This window comes from Taudactylus pleione, unplaced genomic scaffold (assembly GCF_031769625.1).
Source record: "Taudactylus pleione unplaced genomic scaffold, aTauple2 ptg000934l, whole genome shotgun sequence".
Taxonomy (NCBI): Eukaryota; Metazoa; Chordata; class Amphibia; order Anura; family Myobatrachidae; genus Taudactylus; species Taudactylus pleione.
The window spans coordinates 1,216,927-1,238,082 of NW_028285335.1; the positions used below are offsets into that span (position 1 = coordinate 1,216,927).

Consider the following 21,156-nt stretch of genomic DNA (forward strand, 5'->3'; position numbering starts at 1 on the left):
TGAACTGCCCAACTTTTTCTAAGATTTCAAAGGGTCCTTGCCATTTAGCCAAAAGTTTACTTTCTACTGTGGGAACCAACACCAACACTCTGTCCCCAGGAGCAAAGTTGCGTAAGAGCGCTATGCGGTTGTATACCCTCTTGTGTGCCTGTTGGGCCTGTTCCAAGTGCTCTCTTACTATCGGCACCACAGCAGCAATTCTTTCTTGCATTTGAGAAACATGCTCAATAACTGTTTTATACGGACTGGACTGCCCCTCCCATGTCTCTTTGGCAATGTCAAGTAACCCCCTGGATGTCTCCCGTACAATAAATCAAAAGGGGAAAACCCTGTGGAGGATTGGGGAACCTCTCTTATGGCCAACATCAAATAAGGTAACAAGTAATCCCAATCTCTACCATCTTTGTCCACTATTTTCCTTAGCATGTGTTTTAAAGTTTTATTAAACCTCTCCACTAGCCCATCGGTCTGGGGATGGTACACAGAGGTTCTTAATTGGTCAATTTTAAACAGGCGGCAAAACTCCTTCATGATTTTTTATATGAATGGGGTACCTTGGTCAGTCAGGATCTCCTTAGGTATTCCAAACCTGCTAAAGACATGGACTAATTCTCTAGCAATGGTCTTGGTTAACGTATTGCATAATGGTATCGCTTCTGGGTACTGGGTAGCATAATCCATTATCACCAGAATATATTGATGGCCCCGGGCAGATTTCATTAATGGCCCAACCAAATCCATAGCTATTCTTTCAAATGGAACCTCAATAATGGGTAACAGAACCAGGCAATTTTGAAATGTGGCCTTGGAGCATGATACTGACATTCAGAGCAGGATGCACAATAGTCACATACCTCTTTATAGACACCGGGCCAAAAAAAACCTCTGCACAATTCGCTCAGTAGTTTTCTCTACCCCCAATTGTCCTGCCGTTATATGACCATGGGCCAGATCTAATACTGTTCTTCTGTATGCTTTGGGAACTATTAATTGTTCCACAATATCTTTCCTCGTCTTAGTCACCTGATAAAACAAATCCTGACATACTGCCATGTGAGGATATGACAATGGACTATCGGGGTCTATGGGTTTACCATTGATTACATTAACATTCTCCCTGGCTTTTACCAGAGTAGGGTCATTCAACTGCTCCAAGGCAAAGACCTCTCTCCTGACTTCAAGATCAGGCAGGCGGTCCACGGGCTCAATAACACTCCCCACCTCAGTGGGAGGCACACCACTTGGCGAGCCACCATCACGCTATGCATTCTCTAGTTCGCCAATCATACTAGAAAAAGGGAACATCTCTGACTCTGCTACTACATCAGTAACCCTCTTAAACGAATCAGGGTTATTTACCTCTGTGCAAAATCTGCTTTCCCACAACTTCCAGAAGTGAGCAAAGTCTCTCCCCAATATTGCATCATACATTAAGCCCTGTACCAAACCCACAGATTATTACGGAACCACATGGTGTTTCTATGTTCACTTCTGCAGTTACATAATACCGGGTATCCCCATGTATGCAGGTCACATCAACAGTTTTCCCCTTACACTTCAAGGGGTTCACCAGTTCAGCTTTCATAAGTGTAACCAGGCTACCAGCATCTAACAGAGCCTCTACTCGGTTGCCTTCTACAGTGAGTATACACATGTGCTTATCTGTCTCAACCTGCCGGTCAGCAGTGCAGGCTGGTTGTGCAAAGAAAGACATCCTGCTGTTGACATGAGCTGTATCACATTGCATAGGTTCAGAGGTAAGTGAACAATTAGCCGCAATATGGCCGAAAACAATGAATCTTTTATGGGGTAGGAACCTTCCTGGCCTGGTTGGCCCATCTCCAGGTTCCACACCCCCAGTCTTGAGTATATTCCACCGCCCAGTACCGTTCTCCCCTGGGACAGTCTTACCAGTGTCAATGGGAGTTCGTCGACGCGCCATCGGGGCTCGGTGGGGCACATTCATAAGCTCCTCAGCAACCACGTACCTCTCCACCAGTTCAACTAACTGGTCTGTGGACTTAGGGTCTGCATGGCTCACCCACTTGCGCAGAGTTGCAGGTAACGATCGCAGATACCGGTCCATCATGACTCTTTCCACGATCTGTGGTCCTGTCAGTGTCTCGGGCTGTAGCCATTTTGTGGTTAGATGGACAAGGTCATGCATCTGTGAGCGTGGAGGCTTTTCCATTTGGAACTCCCAGCAGTGGATTAGTTGGGCACGAACAAATGTGGTGACTCCCAAGCGAGTTAGGATCTCCTGTTTTAGTTTATCATAGTCTTTCGCATCTGCCAGGCACAAGTCATAGTATGCTTTTTGTGGTTCTCCAGACAGGAAGGGTGCCACAAGACTTGCCCACTTCTCTTTAGGCCATTTCTCTCTTTCGGCGGTTCTTTCAAAGGCTGTAAGATACGCCTCCATATCATCACTCTGGGTCATCTTTTGCAGAAAGTGACTGGCCCGTATGGTGTGAGTGTTAGTTAGAAGAGCAGGGGAAGCATATCCAGACCGGACTACTAGCTCTTGTACCACCTATTTTTTGGCCTGGCTGTTTTCCACTATGGCCAGCCGGGTTTAGTCGATGGTGACTTGTTGTTGCCTCTGGGCTGCCTCCAAGGCCAATAGTTGCACCTGGGTGGATTCCTGCTGAGCTCTGGTAGCTTCCTGCTGAGCTGCCGTAGCTTGGAAAAAAGGCTTTAACAATGTCCTCCATGTTGTCTTTAGGGGTAGGCTGAAAGCAGAACCTGGCCTCTCTGAGCATCTGCTGCCGCCACCTACCTGGATTTCACAACTTCGTGTCTCTCCCTTTAAATTTTAAAGGAAATTTTTTTCTTGCTGCAAGCTTCAGAGTGTGATTGCCAGCATTCTCCACCAAATGTGACACAGTTGGGATAGTGGTCCCTCTCCTGGGGTAGATGGACTCCCTCTTTACACACACAGCAGCCGTAGAAACAGGATACAAGTCTGGGGTTCTTGTACAAACTGGTAGGCGCCAGTCTTTATTGTGCCAAATGAATATAAACATAAAGAAAACATAAGTTCTAGCCCTGCTGGGCACTAGCTACACAGCAGATTTCCTCTCTATAATAATGGTAGGGCCTATTGCCCTCACCATCAACAAAACACGTGCACAGTACTTACAAGGAAAGTAACCAAGTGTCTTTGAACAGGCTAGTCTGCCTGCTCTCCCAGGTGTGAGAAACTCAGCCACAAACAAACAATGCTTATATTAACCATTTCCAGCTGCAAGCCTTAATGAGCCTGTTACCAGACTGAAAGGCCCAAAACCTGGAGTGGCCTGTGGATAGAGCCCTATCTCTCCTCACATCCACACACCCAGGACCCAAACCGGCTTTTCCAAAAGCCAACACTATGGTCTGCTTACAAAACAGACTTCTCCTGGTTTTTTTTAGAACACATAGGGCAAAAACCTAGGACAAATTTACCTGCCATTGACCACTTTGCCAGTGCTTCTTTCATAATATATATATACAGTACACTGTGTATATATATATATATATATATATATATATATATATATACATACACACACACACACATATATATATATATATATATATATATATATATACACACAAACATTTTGATAAGACTTAATTAATCTACATCGTTTAGAAATCTCTGAGTGCCGCTGCCTGTATGTTCTTGTATACCTAATTCATCCAGATGGCACCTGAGTGAACCTATATAATAGCAGCAATAGCATAACTTGGGCTTTCAGAGTGGACTCCTCAATCATACAGAGTGGGGGGCTGCCATGTCGAGCGCTGAGCCAATATTCAGCTGCTCAGTTCATTTGGGACAAGAAACAAAGCCATATTAAGGGCCACACTGGATTGAGGCTGGAAATGATCAAGGACCTATTGTGAGAAGCCGAGGAGGTGTGGCTATTGCTGTGTGGGTGTTTCCAGTGCCCTGTGGGCGTGTACATCCCCCCACGCTATCGGCCCCAATCTCTCCTTAAACACACAAAAGTATAATAATTGCATCATTTTGTGAAGAAAATAGAAATAAAATTTGAATACTTAGAATTTATGGCCAACCGTGTGGCCAGCTGGGGGTCTGGTCACCGTCATGCTGTCAAGATGATGGGCCTAATTTCACATAGAGGCTTGTAGAACACACAAAGTGGATATTTATGAAAGAAACGATTTAGCATAGTAGATGTTAGACCGTAGCTATTTATTAAAAATAATGCTAGGGTATATTGCATATATTGTATTAAGTAAATACGGGAGTTACTGAGGGCCTTAAGGTAAAGCAACTTTATATGTAGCGAGGAAATAAAAGTATTAGAGGTAAAACACAGGCGCAATATCTCCCTAGCCCCTCCACTGAATGTCGAGATAAGAAATATAAATTAAATTATTTGTATTTTAACCATGTTCCAGGGACAAAACCCTACCCCCAATTTTTTTTTCTACTTTGATCAGGAAAGAAAATAAAAAAATGTAAAGCCTTTAAGTTTCTTCCAGACCTTTCCGGATAAAGCGCGTCTCACACCCCGAAAACAATGCAATATTTGTTTAATAAGTGATTGCTGTCATGGGTACGGTAAACAAGAGGTCCAGCATCGGTGTTTATGAACAAACACACCAAACTTGCAAGAGCAATTTAACATTAACCAGGTAGAATAATCAACAGATTTGTAGGTGACACTCAGGGCAGGACTAGAGTAAACAGCACATGGGCGGGGAGTGGGGCCACTCTCGGGAAAGGCAAGGTCGACAGGCAAATGTATCACAAAATAAACAGCCGGGAAGAACTTAAGACAAACAAACAGTCATTCTCCTGACATTCAGAGAGGCAGAAAAGGTTGTAAATTACATGCATCAGCTGCTGACCACCATGAAATCAAACTGGTTTACAGACCAGAACTTCTTGTTTACACAGTGCCATGTTTGCTTATAAACAGTAATGTGCAGTTACCAACTTGGAATTACTCAGTGTCCTATTAGTAATAATAATACTACTACTACTAATAATAATAATAATAATAATAATAATAATAAATAGGATCTCAGAAATCCTGTTAACTGTTTGCTGCATACACAACTTGGCAAGAAATGATTGTGTTATGCCCCACTCTCCACCCAGCTGACAGAGGGGTGAGAGCACACATTCGGCACCCCACTTGTGTGCCCTTCAAGACGGGATCGGTATGAAATACCGCCGGGCGCATGCCTAAACCTAAGTCTCCCGGGCGGGGTGCCTATCCCTAACCTCCCCCCATGGGTGCCTAACCCCCCTTCCCCTAGTCTAACCCTAGTTCCCCCCCGGGAGCCCCTAAACTAACCCTCCCCCTGCCGCGGCTGTCCACGCCCAGCTTACCTTCGATCGGGATGCCAGGCGTCGGGCTCCCTTCGTAGGTAAAATGACAGGCGTAGGGATTTCGACGCCTGTCATTAGACCCTTGCTGGGATTAGACAGTCAGGATGCCGATGGTTGGCATTTAGACAGTCGGCATCCCGACTGCATACCCTCCAAGACACAGTAGATCTGTTCCTAAGTGAGACGCAAATTCTAAAGCGTGCGCATCCCGCGAATATTTGCAGGCTGCAATTTGCCGCAAAGAAACGATCGCAGACTGGTCGCATGCTGCACCGTACATATGCGCACATTGACGGAAGATGCGAGCGTCCGGGTCACTTCGTGCGCGACCTGATCGCTCCGTCTGTAAAACAGGCATTTCTGGGCAGCAGCTGAGCAGCTACCTTGCGGGCTATCTCGTGGTGGCGTCGTGGGCGTGTAGTCGGGACTTTCGTGCTAGGTGGAGGCGTGTGTACAGAGAAGTGTCGCCTGTTTCTCATGGGTCTTTTGCAGCCAGTATGGGGTCGGTGTAAGTGCACGTACCACTGGCGACGGCGGAGGTCTGAAAAACAGACGCCGTTGCGGCCGTACGCGTGAAGCCGTGTGAATACTCACATTAGCGTAAGCTGGTAAATTTGGCTGCCGCGTGTATCCGCGCTGGTAGGCGCTTTGCGTCCAGGTCAGGATCAGGCCCAGTGCCGCTAGCATTCACCAGGAAGGCAGGCAGTGCCAAGAGGGAGGAACCCCACCCCCAATTTGCAAGACAGGGTTACAGAGTGTTTAAAGCAAAAAAAAAAACAACAATCATGTGGATCCCAAATGGACCCTGTGGGCATGAGGTGAAAACAGACATTCATATTTTATCAAGTCAGGGGCGGTTTAAAAGAGGGCAGGGCTGCATGCAGTTCGTATATGAGCACCCCCTCAAATGCGCTGAGTAGATTCTGCATGCACAGGACTCCATTTTCCCCGTGATTTCTCTGCATCCGCTTCCGATGTATCACATAATATGTGTGTGAGCTTAGTGTCATATATATATTTTTGCAGTTGGCTCTGTTCCCTTTGTGTTGTGAACATGTTCTGGTTGGCTAAAGTATGGGATACAATTGCAACTCGATCTGGGGCATCAAAGGTTAACTGCTATGACCCCACTAAGCTTCGTACCAGGGCTTAAGTACCACCGGGACCACATCCCAATACGTTGGGAACCAGTGGAACCAGCAACGTGCAGCCACGGAGAGAAGAACCACCGCTGCCCAAGCATCAGTTCATCTGTCTGAAGCCCCTACCTGGTAGCTTTGGTTTTCAGGACGCAGGAAACCTTTGGTCTGTTTAATGGCTGCTTCTTCTGCGATCACAGCACCATGCTATCTATCATCAGACCGTTACCATGGCCGATAGCCGCATGAGTCCATCAGCAGCAACACTGTATAATAGAAGACACAAAACAGTATAAGAAGCATGATACAAAAATAACAGACTACAAGCCAGTTAAAGAATGACATTATCTGTGTATATCCTAATGGCAACTAGAGTCCGCATCTTAGCAATAACATGGCGCCAGCATAGTACATTCCTCAAAACCCCCAATATCTAGCATCGTCCTATCAGGTTGCAACGGCGCAAAAGAACTGAAATCAAAGATACTTTGCCATTGAAAACGAATAATAGATCATAACTCACTATCTTATGTTATAACTATACAGAGAGTATCGCACAAGCCGTACATGTACCGCCACAATAATCGTCTGCAAAATCCGCAGCACTTTAGTGTAAAAACACCCGTTTTCAGGTCTTTTTGTGCTTTCATTAATACAGCTCTATACTGTTAAAAAATAGTAATTAAGAGACCTAGATCGCCACAAGGATGTCGCACTATAATCACCGATGCTTATTTTCAGTATAAGAACAGGGAAGGGTTAATCTGGGATGTATGTCGTCGCTGCTCCGATAACACCTGTCTCATCCTTGTAACAAACATTCCACATAAAAACTGTCCCTACAGGGGAAGCCTTTCTGTTTTGCTTGATCCTTTTATATGCATGTTTTCTAGTGGCAGAGTCCCCACCCTTGTAAAGGAGAGGCCAATGTGCGCAAGTAAGCAAACACTGTTCTAGTGCTGTTTGTCCGTGGAAGCAGGACCGGCTCTAGGGGTGTTCGACCAGTGCGCCCCCCTCCCCAACAGCGGGACAGTACTGGCCCACGGGTGGTCAAATCGGGAGGTTAGCGACCTCCACCGCCACCGGAGTCTGAATAGATGCTGCGCACATACGCACGGCATCTGTTCAGTGACGGGAGGGGGGCTGGGGGAAGCTCAGCTAGCGAGGCTCCCCCCAGCTTGACGTTATTTGGAGGCGTGCCATGCGGGCACGACTCCAAATAACGGCATTTAGGGGGCGTGTCCTATGGCAATTAGGCCCCGCTCCCATTTTCGGTCGCGCGCGTCGTAAGGGTGCCCTATTAGGAGACGGCACAGGGTGCTCCGACCCTTGGAGCCGGCAGTGCGGGGAAGCCCCTTAATGAAATGCTCTGATATCATTAGATCACAATCAAATTGTCCTAATAACCAGAACAGATACCAGTGTTGGCTACAACCATTAGGACGGCACACAAGTCACAGTGGGAAATGACAGCGACATTATCTAGTAACAGAGCGAGGCATAGGTGGGACCCCCCTCCCCGCCCCTTTAGAATGTAAGCTCTCACAAGCAGGACCCTCTTCCCTCATGAGCTTCTCCTTACTTATGGTTTCATCTACTCCTTACTCCACACAAGGGCACCTAACACTTGGTTGCTGACACCCTGTTGCTTATTTGAGTGTTGTGATCGCTAATCCAGCAATGTGTATAAACCATGTCCTTGTCCTGCATTGTATTGTACTGTAAGTCATCGTTTACCTGTTCTGTTCATTTGTTTAGGTACTGTGTAAGGCGCTGCGCAACACTTGTGGCGTCATATAAATAATGGATATAATAATTATCATGAAAACGAGTCAAGAAAAGTGACAGGGACACCAATAGACAGGACTTGTGACATACAGAGCATTTATTTAACACAATTAATAGCACCTAATGTCATACATGCCTACTCTCGCAGGAGTCGCGGGAGGCTCCCAATTTTTCAGGTAACCTCCCCACAAATCCCGCCCTCTTCCTAGTCAAGTGAAATTTGCGGGTCCGTAGGGAGGGGCCAAATTTAGCCCTGCCCCCTCCACATGGACCGCGAATGGCAGCCTTTTCTTGTAAAGGGGGTGGGGCCTATTGACGGCTATAGTCAGGCCCCACCCCCCGAAGCGGAGCAGCAGCAGCTCCTCTCCGGCTGCTCCCGGAAAGGGTTCCTGAAAAGGTGGTAAGTATGCCTAATATTGCACGCCCAGGAACATGTGCAGAATGACGTATATTCTGCAAAGTACAAAATGGGACCTGATGTTTTATTTATATATAAGCACATTTATATTTTCTTATTTTAAAAACACACATGTGCATTTACCACAATAAACTGGAACAAGAGACTCAGTCGACATGATAAGAGTTACTAACAGTAAAGAACTCTTTCAAGTACACGCAAAATCCACCCATTCATGACCATTTAAAGATCCCATTCCACAACAGGTTCTCTACTTGTCTTGTGGGTGGTGCGCATAGCCTGGTACATCACGTGAGGCCCTTAATAGCCCCACAACACACTGCTCCTTTCTACGATGGATGGATGCAAGCAGACCAGTAGCCCACACACCGCATAGACGGCCATTTTGTGGCTAAACTATTATTACGCCATTAACGAGGTACTGGGCTGCACTGTTAGGAACATTGACTTGGCCCACAAATATGCTGCCTCCGTGGTTTGTGGACAGCACGTACATTTTAATCAATGGGATCATCCCGTGATTGTCAGTAATAAAATGTCACTTTACCTGTATAAAGAGAGAATATTTACTAGAGTCCCCACTTCTGTTAGTAATTAGATGTCTCCAGTATTCACTGCACATTTTATAGAAGGCTGTAATATAACGTAGGAGCGTTTCTCCTTATTTGTTTTCAGATAATACTTTTGTTTGCAATACAGAACTCCGTATAGTAAACACCTATAAATCTAACACGTTCCCTCATGTCAAAAAGTTCCCTGTAAGGACCCCGCCCTCCTCTTCCACGCACACAAACAACAATGTATTGTTCATCCAAGATCTTCTGACTGCTCCTGTTCTCCAGAACATAAGCTCAACAATCTATAATGCCGAGTACTGAAAATACTATTTGTTCTCCATATCACACAGCTCCTAGCGCTTCTTAAGCTGGGTGCACACTAGAAGATATATCATACTGTATATCGTTCCGATGGGGATAGGAGCCATATATCATGTGGATCGTATATAGAGAACCTCATTCAGAGCTGCTCGCAAAATGCAAGCACTCGCTCTGAATGAGGGCGGTCGCATCTAAAAAATGATCCGGCCTCTTGGCCGCTCGCTTGGCTGTGGGTTACCACCCACAGCTTTAACGAGCGGCCAGGATGATGGTGGGTCTCGTCTGCCGCAAGCCCCAGAGAGCTTTCGGCACTAATAGAGCCGGAAGCTCTCCCACTGACATCACTGGTGATGTCAGTGGGGCCGCCCACAAACGGCAGGCGATGGCTTGGGAACGCCTCCGTTTGTGAAGCCACCCCCCGCCACGCCTACAAAACGGGACGAGCTGTCGATCAACATCGACAGCCGCCCCTTTTGTAGTGAGCCACGGAGTGAGAGAATTTCTCTCTCGCTTCGGGGCTTGCGCACGCGCAGTGCAGCCGCTGCGCGTGCGCACTGCCAAACATCGACCTGCTTGCGAGTGCTCAGGCACTTGCGAGCGGGTCTGAATGAGGTCCAGAGTGTGTGCGACCGATGGCGGGTGCATGGCGGTCGTTCCTCTCAAGGCCCATCTGCTGTGCTGCGTAGCAGATGGTACAGCGCAATGAATGGCGCCAAGCTGCTACATGCAGCATGTATCTAGCTACAGCACACCGGTTCGTGTAGTGTGTTTGGCGGGTGCGATATATTGTTACATCGCGTAGTTCCATCACTGAGTACACACATCGGTACACACAGCTTTAGAAAGACCGCCACCAGTAGGAAGGAACAAGCAAGTGGGCTTGTTTACCAAAGCAGCAAATACCAGCTGGGCTGGTGGTGACGTGTAACCGCCGAGGCATTCAATCCCTCCTCGAAGTCCAGTGCCATCATGCCTGTACACCCACAAAAAGCTCCTGGGAGGCAGAACAGCCAATCACCCATTGAAGTCAAGAAGCTATGATTGACATCTCTGATTATGAAAAGGTTCTGCGTCACCTGTGTGTTTGTATAGCTATAATTAGATAGGTGGATGGGTGGAGGGGACAGATCAATGGTAGACATCAAGCAAATACAATCACGCACATGACATGCTAAGCAGGACAAACAATCTGTGGTTCTCTAGCTACTGTAGAGCTACAAGTACCAGCATACCCTGTGATGCTGCACATTGTAGTTCCAGAACAGCAGTCATAGGTTGCTTCCTTTTGCTTTAAAGCCACATCAATCATAATATATCCACTATTGTAGTTTCCCTTTGTAGAAGGGGGAGAAATAAAATAAACAAAAATATATGTAAACGTTAAAAAAATTATTATTTCAAAACTGCAAAGGATATTAGCACGCCCACATCACTCACCCCAGAATGCCCCACACATGCTCCATATTAGGGATAGCCAGTGGTGTGGTAACCATCGATGGCAATCAAGTGACCATCAATGGTGACCAACTATGAAATGGGTGACCATCGATGGTTTCGCCAACCAATGGTCATTCCTGTTTTCTGATTGACTGGCCCGTGGGCTAATCAGAACCTGGGGGCGGGACTTCGTGGGGGACAGAGCTATACTCAGTGACTCGACACCTTGTTGATTTATGCTTTACCATCGATGGAGGGAAACCATCTGGTTCATCGATGGTAATCCCTACTCCAAATGCTTCACCAGGTGCCCCTCAGGAGTTGGGTAAGAAATACCAACGGCTTAAAAGCTGACGGTTCAAATCCCGTCCCTGGAAGCCTGACACATGAAAATCCAGACGCCGCTGGTAAGTATATTTAACCTTCCCCTAACCCTCCCTTGGGGGTGCCTAACCCTAAGACTCAGGGGTTGGTGCCTAGCCCTAAGTTCCCCTCCCAACACCCTAACAACCCCTTCCCCTAGCCTGAACCTAACCCTCCCAGGAGGGTGCCTAACCCTACATCCCCCCAGGGGTGCCTAAACCTAACCCTCCCCCCGACGGCTAACAGCTCGTGACGCTGGGCTAGCCTTGTTCGGTATGCCGGGCGTCGGGATTTCGGCGTGGGACTAATGATAGGTGTCTGTATTTAGACGCCTATCTTTAGTCCCATGCCAGGCTTTCAGTGTCGGGAGTCTGGCAGTCAGCATTTTGACCGCCGGCATCCTGACTACATCCCGTCCCTCAGACATCCACTTGGTGGAGCAGCAGACCATGCCGTCAGACCTCCACTTGGTACGAATGCCACCACATGCCCTCATGTTGATGACAATGGTGTCATTATAGGCTTTTCCCTGCCCACATGATAATTGAATGACAACTGCGCCACAATGATGCTTTCAACATCTTCACTCACACCGCAATACAAAATAGTGGATGCTCACGATCAACTTAATAGTTTTTCACAGGTGCTAGTAAAGGGGGGGGTTACTCTGGACTAGAAAAACGAAAAGAAAAAATTTCCCCCCAGCACACTGCAAAAAAAAAAACAGCAAAAAAACTTGAATACTACATAACAGAAATTCAGAAATCTTTGTTGCATATATTTGCAAATACATGGTTAAGCACTGGGCCGCATCGAGGCTTCTCTGTATTGGCGTCCCTAACGCTACATAATAATAGCGCCCACTCTGGGTCATATATGGGTTCCGGACTACAGACAGACAGTAAAAAGGTCGACAATGTCTATACAGACACCAGCAGCCAAATGTAATAGGGTGAGAGTTTAGAAAATGTGACAGTTTAGCAGTTTTATCTTCAAAATGGAAAAACATCTGGATGAAATTTCAAATTGTGAGTTTTTGAGTCTGAAAAATATGCGAGTTTGCTCTGTTGCTTTGTTCTCTGACATTGACCGAGTTTAAAAAGTGTGAGAAAGCTTTCACATTTTCTAAACTCTCACCCTATTACATTTGGCCCCAGATGTTAGACAGTCAATAGGTTGACTGGGACAAAACGTCGACACCCTAAAGGGTTGACTGGGACTAATGGTGGACATGGTTGACATTAAAATGGTCGACACATTGATATTTTTTTAAGGGTTAGGCACTTACCCGGAGGGAGGGTTAGGCACTTACTGAAGGGTTAGGGTTAGGCACTAGAAGGGATGGTTAGGGTTAGGCACCAAGGGGAGGGTTAGGGTGAAGATTAGGGCTAAAAAAACAAAGCAAAAAAAGTGTCAACCATTTTCATGTCGACATTTTGACCATGTCGACAATTTTTATTTGTCAACATTTAGTGAGTCGACCTGTTGTCCCTGTCGACCTACTGACTGTCTAACATTTGGTGTCTATTTAGACACTGCGGACCTTTTCACTGTCTATCTGTTAATCCACACCCGTCATACATTACATACTCTTGCACATACATAAATATATTTAAGTTGAGAGCCAACTCACCTGAAGGTATCCCAGACACCTCAAAATAGCACTACAGGAACCAGCACACCCTCCCAATGCTGGTCCCATCTACAGGGGTGCTGAGATGGTGGGGGAGCGGGTACAAATTACCCGGGTCCAGGCTTTCTGAGGGGCCCGGGTCCGACGCCGCCCTCCCCTTCCTCACAGCGTGTGCTGAGCTGCAGTGGGAGACTGCTCGTGGCTGCTACGCAGCAGCCACAGCAGTCTCCTATGCCTGTGTGGGGGAGCGATCACACTGATTGCGCCCCCCCCCTGGCTTTACGCCGGGCTGAGGGGACTCAGAGCGCCCCCCTTGCCAGGGCGCAGTGTCACTTAGCGGCGCTGAAAATCTTTTTTTTTTTTTTTTTTCCTGAAGGGGGCGTTTAGGCCATGCCCTGTTACCCGGGCCCACCGCAGCTCTTGGCGGGCCTGCCCATCTATGCCTCTCATAGTACCGAGGTCTGGGCGATCTCTTGGCGGGCCTGGCAGCGTACTTAAAAACAGAACACAATGCTTTCTACAGCTTTTGTGCTGATTAAACAATGAAAAATGTTTTGTGTTTTAAGTGCTCTATTATTTACCGTGATAATTTGCTCGCTAGGTGACACTGTGCACTTTGGAAGCTGCAGTCACGGCCAAAAGTTTTGAGAATGACACAAGTTATTGGTTTTCACAAAGTCTGCTGCTTCAGTTATTATGATGGCAATTTGCATATACTCCAGAATGTCATGAAGATGAATTACAATTAATTGCAAAGTCCCTTTTTGCCATGACAATGAACATAGGGCTCGATTCAGACCTGCTCGCTAGATGCGAACGCTCACTAGATGCGTATGCAAATTCGGCAAAGCGATAGCAAGGCAGGCAATCGCACGGCAAGGCATAAGCACGCCCACTATGTCTTTGCGTGCGATCACTCTGTGCATGCAGACGCCCACCAGCCTGTCTTAAGACGTCCACTTGCGCACGTCATCTCCATGATGTGTATACAACCATTGGTACAATCGGAAGCGAGCGCAGCGCTTGTGGTTGACCATACCCTACCGCAAGCACTGCGAACACTTCAGTGTAAAATTCAGCCAGGTGACGTGTACTATGACGCTGCGTCTTAATCATATACGCCTCTGAAACGGCGTTGAGAGGCTCAGGCACACCTGCCATCGCACCTCCACTCCCCACGTTTTCAAAGACCAACCCCTGTCACCATCCAAAATGGCTTCTCATGTCACTCACTTAGCTGGGCAGTCTCTGCACAGCGAGCGAACGCTTCCCGATCGCTCTGACTGGTTCGCGCACACGCACTGCTATGCGTACGCATATGCACAATGCAAACATAGTCAGTCTGCGTGAGAATGCTTCCTGGCAAGCGGGTATGAATCGTGCCCTTAATCCCAAAAACTAAATTTCCACTGCATTTCAGCCCTGCCACAAAAGGACCAGCTGACATCATGTCAGTGATTCTCTCGTTAACACAGGTGAGAGTGTTGATGAGGACAAGGCTGGAGATCACTCTGTCATGCTGACTGAGTTAGAATAACAGACTGGAAGCTTTAAAAGGAGGGTGGAGCTTAAAATCATTGTTCTTCCTCTGATAACCATGGTTACCTAAGCATAAAGAGAACAGAAATACCCGCACAGATAAATATGTATCGTAATATAGGTCCTTCCTTATAATACTAATATCTAAATAGTTGAATGTTGTAATTTTTAAAGGAGGCGCTCCCTGGAATAAGTAAACCGTATGTATAACACCAAAAGAAAAAAGTATTCCTTAGTGGGGGGACTCTTAGACCAATATATATACAATTTGAATTGCAGATATAACTCCAAGGTTTCTATTTCTCCCGATACCAGACTTATCCAAAATGTAATCAAAGACTCCTCACTATTGGGCTAGACCTCTAATGATATAAGAATTTATTGATTAACAGGTCTGGCCACCAAATATGATAGTTTACAATGACTGGGGAGCAACGAATCCCCTATATAAGTATCCTGTATCCGTAATGTAAACCATGTAGGCTGGTGTTCCCATATATGGTGCCCAGACCTGTCAATCAATAAGTTCTTATACTCTTAGTGGTCTAGCCCAATAGTGAGGAGTCTTTGACCACATTTTGGATGAGTCTGGTATCGGGAGAAATAGAAACCTTGGAGTTATATCTGCGGGAAGCAGTTGGGAAGCCGATGGCCGGAATCCCAACGGTCTAATCCCGGCAAGGGCTAAATGACAGGCGAGGACAGCCGTGGGGGGGGGGGGGGATTGGACTTCGGGTTAGGCAACCCCCCAGGAGGTTAGGTTTAGGTTAGGGGAAGGGGGGGCTAGGGTTAGGCCCCCCCCCCAGGGGACTTAGGTTTAGGTGGTGGGGAAGGGGGGGTTAGGTTTAGGCACTTGGGGGGAGGTTAGGGATAGGCACCCCTAAGGGAGGGTTAGGGTGTAGAATTAGGTTAGTTAATACTTACCTTTGCCGATCGGGATTTCCTCCTCTGCCGGATGCCGCTGTCGGGATTAGAATCGCAAGTATTCCGTATCAGCAAACCATAATTTATGTGATACGTCCCTTGTCCATTGACACCCCTTAAGCTGCGTATCCACTAGTAGACATGGGAACGACAGAACGATTACGACATTGTAATCGTGGTGTCGATTCTATGTCTGTGATGTGCCTACATTGAACGTTCACCTCGTTCAGTCTAGGCACATCCATCATCCCCGCACATACTGAACCTGATGGGATCGTCAGGTTGACCAGCATGTACGGGCGATGATAGATGTCGTTTCCGACCAAAACATGCACGATTTCCAAGCGATTGCATGATAATGACATAGTTACCGTTCAATCGCTTGGTAAAATCGCTAAGTGGATACCCCCCTTTAGACTCATTAATCATGGATTATTAATATATCATGATGACAATCAAATTAAACACACAATCATTTTGAGGTGGTAATACAATTTTTATTATATTTACACATTATTGTATATTTTATATTTCACAGGCAATATATTTTTTAGACTGATAACAATAAAGGTTATATTTTAAATCGTAATAACATTCCTCAATTCAGTTGACAGCCCAGTGTCAAATTGTATATATATTGGTCTAAGAGTGCCTCACTAAGGAATACTTTTTCTTTTGGTGTTATACAACCATGATTACCTGCAAGGAAACACGTGCAGTCATCACTGCTTTGCACAAAAAGGGCTTCACAGGCAAGGCTATAGGGCCTGATTCAGAGCCGGACGCTATTTGCGCTCGCTCGTCCAGAAAATAGGGGTGGCTATTCAAATCAACCGTTCGCTGTTTGCGGTCTGTTCACGCCTCTAGGTCTGAACGAGCAAACAAAACTTGCAGACGTTTTTTGGGAAACTACTCCCCCTGGCCGCTCACATCCTACGTCATGTCCGCTATTTATTAGATTAATCAAGTACATCGACCAGGGTATGAGCTGCTCGCTATTCTTGTGGTTGGTTTTTGCTACCACAATTTGCGAGGAGTTCTGGCTCTAAAATAACCCAGTGACGTGGTCAATGACACTGCTGTTTTAAATATGCACACCATAAAACGCCCGTTTTGACATTTAAGCACGCCTGCGATCGGATCTCCACTCCCCGTTTTCAAGCACCTTCCCCTGTTACCACCCACATACGCCTCATCCTGTCACTCAAACTAGCAGGCATTCGCTATTTTGCGAGCACATGAATTTCGGCCGCACTGACTGGTTCGCGCATGCATATAACGAATCGTACGCATGCGCAGTTGGGCAAACATCGCTCGGAGCGAATGAGCTGCCGCTTACGAGTGGCTCTGAATCAGGCCCATAGCTGCTAGTAAGATTGCACCTAAATTAACCATTTATCGGATCATCACGAATGTCAAGGAGAGAGGTTCAATAGTGGTGAAGGCGGCTTCAGGGTGCCCAAGAACGTCCAGCAAGCACCAGGGCCGCCTCCTAAAGTTGATTCAGCTGCAAGATCGGGACACCACCAGTGTAGAGCTTGCTCAGGAATGGCAGCAGGCAGGTGTGAGTGCATCTTCACGCACAGTGAGGTGAAGACTTTTGGAGGATGGCCTGGTGTCAAGAAGGGCAGCAAAGAAGCCACTTCTTTCCAGGAAAAACATCAGGGACAGACTGATATTCTGCAAAAGGTACAGGGATTGGACTGCTGAGGACTTCGGTAAAGTTATATTCTCTGATGAATCCCCTTTCAGATTGTTTGGAGCATCTGGTAAAACACTTGTCCGGAGAAGGAAAGGCGAGCGCTACCATCAGTCCTGTGTCATGCCAACAGTAAAGCATCCTGAGACCATTCATGTGTGGGGTTACTTCTCAGCCAAGGGAGTGGGCTCACTCACAATTTTGCCTAAGAACACAGCCATGAATAAAGAATGGTACCAAAACATCCTCCAAGAGCAACTTCACCCAACCATCCAAGAACAGTTTGGTGACTAACAATGCCTCTTCCAGCATGATGGAGCACCTTGCCATAAGGCAAAAGTGATAACAAAGTGGCTTGGGAACAAAACATCAAAATTTTGGGTCCATGGTCAGGAAACTCCCCAGACCTTAATCCCAATGAGAATTTGTGGTCAATCCTCAAGAAGCGGGTGGACAAACAAAAACCCACAAATTCTGACAAACTCTACGCATTGATTAGGCAGGAATGGACGGCCATCAGTCAGTATGTGGCCCAGAAGTTGATTGACAGCATGTCAGGGCAAATTGCAGAGGTCTTGAAAAAGAAGGGTTAACACTGCAAATATTGACTCTTTGCATAAACTTAATGTAATTGTCAATAAAAGCCTTTGATACATATGAAATGCTTGTAATGTTACCTCAGTATACCATAGTAACATCTGACAAAAAGGTCTAAAAACCAATGAAGCAGCATACTTTGTGAAAACCAATACTTGTGTCTCTCTCAAAACTTTTGGCCATGGCTGTACTTTCTTTTAATTTGGGTAAAAACTGAGCCTACACCCATAATGACAACTCTCAAAATTGGAAAAAAAAAAATGTTGTTGTTCTAGACTTACTTACAGAGTAACTCTGACCAGAGTGCTCGCTCTGAATCAGGGCCCTCCTACATGAAAATGGAGCGGCCTCTTGGACGCTCGCAAAGCTGTGGGTGACCACCCACAGCATATGCGAGCGTCCATGATGATGGTCGCGATGGTCAAGACCATCGCGACCATCGGGCTTGCGACGGAGACCCTGCGGTAGGGTCTCGCTGCCGCAAGCCCTGGAGTGATTTTGGCTCTATTAGAGCCGAAATCACTCCCACTGACATCACTACTGATTAGACGGTAGGCGTTCCCATGGGAACGCCTCCATCTGGCAGCCACGCCCCCGGCACGCCCACCAAAGGGGGCGTGCTGTCAATCAACATCGACAGCACGCCCCCTTTGGTGCGAGACCCGGAGCGACGGAGAGCCCGTCGCTAGCCGGGTCTCGCGCATGCGCATGACGGAGCTCCCTCCGTCGTGCGCATGCGCAGTAGGGCACCATCGACCCGCTTGCAAGCGTCCTGCGCTCGCGAGCGGGTCTGAATGACCCCCAGTATTCCCATTTCTTTCTCTTTTTTATTTTTTTACACTAAACATTTATAACATACTGCAAATAAACACTACATAAATATAGTCATCATCTTATATAAGCAAGGCTTAGTGCTCCACGCCTATCCTCGCAATTGTCTTTGTGATTTATTATTTATTTTTAATCTTACCAAACCCTGAAATGTTTAAAAATTTTTTGTTTTTGTGTGAAAAACATAAAACTTAAACAATAAAATATTTAAACTGGGAAAAAAAAAAAAGGTCATCTTTTTGGAACTTAATGCTGGATCAAAAAAGGTAAATCCAAAAAACTTTGGCGCCGGCTACGACACATCGTGAAAACTCTTTTCCGTGGCTTATGTGTGATTGTTTTGCTAACAAAAGCAGCAGCCTCTTGTCTTGTTCCAGCTGTCTGCTGGTAGTAAGAGTCTGTCCCGAAATTGCTTCCTAAAGCAGTCAAACTGCTCAGATGATAGAAATAGTCTGGATGTCATCTGACAAAAATGCATGTCTAATTCTCACCAAACAAATGGAGAACACAAAGAGCAGAGGGGTAGAATGCACAAAATGTTTTAGGGCCCATTCACACCTCTTCTCTATGTTAAGAGTTTCTCAAATTCAGTCCTCACGGTAGCTTAACAGTGCATGTTTTCAAGATTTCCTCAGGAATAACTAGTACCACCTCTAGATCTATTATGTTAGTCAATTAGCACACCGGTGTTCCAGCTAGGTTATCCGAAAAACATGCACTGTTAAGGCGGTATCCACTAGCAGATAGTGGAACGACAGTAGGATTACAACATTGTAATCGTACAGTCGTTCCTCTTCCCCTGCAGTCCCTACACCGAACGATATGTCGTTTAGTCTAGGCACCCTCCCTCATCCCTGTCGTTGGCAGATTGACCAGCACGTTCAGGCGATGATTGATGTCGGAAACTACCAGCGGCGTTTTCAACATTTTCATACCCGATTTGTGAACGATTAATGAGCGATTGAACAATTATGATGTCATAATCGTTCAATCGCTCATTTAAATCATGTAGTGGATACGCGGCATAAGAGTTCGTGCTCTACGCTATTGGTAAGCTTGCAAAAAAAAAAAAAAAAAAGTTGGATAAATATGAGTGAACAGTGCCATTCATACCATTCCATCCTAAATGCATCATTAAAGAAATCAGCATGCCCTATTTCTGATGTGTTAGTGAGGACAGGGCTGCATGTGACAGGGGCAGTGACATGATGTGAGGAGGGGAATGGAGGCGGCAGTAGGCAGCCACAGACTAAGAATTATATAGTGGAAGGAGCAGGGTCCCCAGCAGCACAGAGTATATCAGGAGATGAGTGATGTGTTAGTGAGGACAGGGCTGCATGTGACAGGGGCAGTGACATGATGTGTTGATGGGAAAGGAGGCAGCAGGAAGCCACAGACTGTGAATTATATAGCAGAATGAGCAGGGCCCCCAGCAGCACAGAGTATATCAGGAGATGAGTGATGTATCAGTGAGGACAGGGGCAGTGACATGATGTGAGGAGGAGAATGGAGGCAGCAGGAAGCCACAGACTGAGAGTTATATAGTGAAAGGAGCAGGGTCCCCAGCAGCACAGAGTATATCAGGAGATAAGTGATGTATCAGTGAGGACAGGGTTACATGTGACAGGGGCAGTGACATGATGTGAGGAGGGGAATGGAGGCAGCAGGAAGCCACAGACTGAGAGTTATATAGTGGAAGGTGCAGGGTCCCCAGCAGCATAGAGCAGTGATGTGAGGCTCCGGTCACAAGGAATCAGCAGCATTGTAGTGTCAAACAACTGTGTCTAAACAATTATTGCCAGTTAAAACACATGGAGCATATACATGTATTCAAAATGTGCTTGATATGTATTTACAAAACTTTTAATTATTTTAAATGCATCTGTGTCGAAACAGGAAATTCCCATGCCAAAAGCAAATGTATGCGCTTCCAAATTGCCTCTCATTGCGTTTACAATTAAGATGAATGTAAGTTTTCGATGGCATTGACAGGTGTTGACCGCAGTGAAATCGAACAAAAAGCCTCTGAACGATGCACTGCAGCGCAATGCAAGTTACATGTGTGTGAAAATGCAAATATGTACAGTCCCATTTGTATTAGACATGCACCTTATAATGCCAATGGGTACATAACCCTGTTGTATACTCTGTGTTTGCTCCATGTATATCTCTAGTCTCACGATCGACACAACTAGGAGTGAACTGGCTGGAGCTCCTGTAAGGGGAACGGTGGTGCTTTCCCTCTGTCCCTCTAGTTACCAGGAGACTGGAGCTCCCTAGTAGAAGGGAAGTTACACTTTCCCCTCCGCTCTCACTATGCTGAAATCTAACTCGGGGGAAAAAAAATTCAATTGTAGTTCACATAGAATTATTCCGGAACAAACGCCCCTGCCGTACTTCACAGACTCTCCTGCCAGTGAATGGATTACATTAAAAGAAAAACTGCGTTAACGGGGAATATTTTCTTTCTTAAAAAAAAAATAAAAATCACTGACATATAGTTACAATATGGTAACAGCTATTACAGATTAATTGGGGCGCCGCTATCACCTAAAAC

General features: G+C 46.3%; 1 protein-coding gene across 5 annotated transcripts in view; it reads right to left on the reverse strand.

Moving 5' to 3' along the window:
* Nucleotides 1-21,156, reverse strand: part of FOXP1 (forkhead box P1) — an 801,632-nt gene that overhangs the window by 332,089 nt on the left and 448,387 nt on the right. For all 5 annotated transcript variants that reach the window (XM_088459772.1, XM_088459768.1, XM_088459769.1 and 2 more), the window contains one exon: nucleotides 6,622-6,758. The gene's annotated coding sequence lies outside the window, so the exon portion shown is untranslated. The remainder of the gene's footprint in view (nucleotides 1-6,621; nucleotides 6,759-21,156) is intronic.